Source organism: Aptenodytes forsteri, unplaced genomic scaffold, assembly GCF_000699145.1.
Source record: "Aptenodytes forsteri isolate BGI_AS27 unplaced genomic scaffold, ASM69914v1 Scaffold999, whole genome shotgun sequence".
In the NCBI taxonomy this organism is placed as follows: Eukaryota; Metazoa; Chordata; class Aves; order Sphenisciformes; family Spheniscidae; genus Aptenodytes; species Aptenodytes forsteri.
In genome coordinates this window covers 44,386-45,766 of record NW_008795908.1, presented here as the reverse complement: position 1 = coordinate 45,766, position 1,381 = coordinate 44,386, and the positions used below count along the sequence as shown (strand labels likewise).

General features: G+C 37.5%; 1 protein-coding gene across 1 annotated transcript in view; it reads left to right on the top strand.

Annotated features, from left to right (window-relative positions):
* LOC103903193 (IgGFc-binding protein) overlaps positions 1-1,381 on the top strand; it is a gene marked incomplete at its 3' end in the record, with an annotated part of 22,984 nt that overhangs the window by 1,363 nt on the left and 20,240 nt on the right. The gene's annotated exons all lie outside the window — the stretch shown is intronic.

The window sequence follows — 1,381 nt, the reverse complement described above, 5'->3', positions numbered from 1 at the left end:
TTTTTGGGGGGGGGGGGGGGAAGCCCTTACTGCCTCATTATTTTTTTTTTTAAGGAAAAAGCCCCCCTTTTTTTTTATTTTGAGAAAAAAGCCCTTATTCCTTATTTACCTATTGGTTTTTTCCGCCTAGGAAAAAAGCCCTTATCTGGTTTGGCTTTTTTCCCAGAAAAAAAGCCTTTATTCCCTGTTTCGTTCAGGAAAAAAAAGCCCTTACCACCTGCCTTTTTTTGTTCCCCACTAAAAAGTCTTTTTCCCCTGTTTTCTTTCACACAAATGCCCCTATTACCAGTTCTTTTTCACCAGAAAGCCCTGATATCCCTCTTTTTTTTTTCCCCTCCCAGAAAAAAAGCCCTTATCACAATTTCCTTAGAAGAAAAAGCCCTTATCACTCCTTTTTTAGGAAATTAATTCCTGCTTTTTCACCAACCCCCAATATCGCCTCTTTCTTTTTCAGCAGAAAACCCTTCTTAGCTACTTTTCTTTCAGAAAAAAAACCTCATTTATTTTTTTTCTTTCAGAAAAAAAGCCCTTATTACCTGTTTTTCTTTCCAGCCAAACCTCATTATTCCCCGTTTTTCACCCAAGTGCCCTTATTCCCTGTTTTCTTTAAGGGAAAAAAAAGCCCAAATTTCCTGGTTTTACCAAAAAAGCCCTTATTACCTGTTTTTTCCATTAAAAAACCCTTATCAACCAGTTTTTTTGGTTGTTGTTTTTTGTTTGGTTTGGGTTTTTTAGCAAAGAGCCCTCTTCGGGGTTTTTTTTTTCCAGCAGAAGCCCTAATTTCCTGGTGTTTTTTCACCAAAAAAAGCCCAGATTACCTATTTGGGTTTGAGCAGAAAGTTCTTATTCTCAGGTTTGGCGGAGTTTTTTTTAAGAAAAAACCTTGTTCCCTATGGTTTTGGTTTTTGAAAAAAAAAACAATCAACCCACAATACTTCCCACCTGTTCGTGATACAAAATGCCGTTACTCCCGGTTGTTTGGGGGGGTTAAAACTATAGAATTAATTTTATTATCTAATTATAATTTTATTATCTAATTATAATTTCGTTATACAATTGATTATATAACTAAATTAATGATTATATTTTTTAAAAGCCCATATTAGTTCGGTTCGCGGGGGTTTTTTTCCTTAAGAAGAAAAAAAGCTCTTTTTAACCTGTTTGGGGTTGTGGGGGTTTTTTTCAGGAAAAAGCCCTTGGCCCCTCATGTTTTTATAGCATTAAAAAGCCCATAATACCTGGGGTTTGGTTTGTGGTATTTTATTACCTTATTACCTGCTTTCTGATTACGGCCGGGCCCAGAGAGTCGTGGTGAATGGAGTTCAATCCAGTTGGCGGCCGGTCACGAGCGGTGTTCCCCAGGGCTCAGTATGGGGCCGGT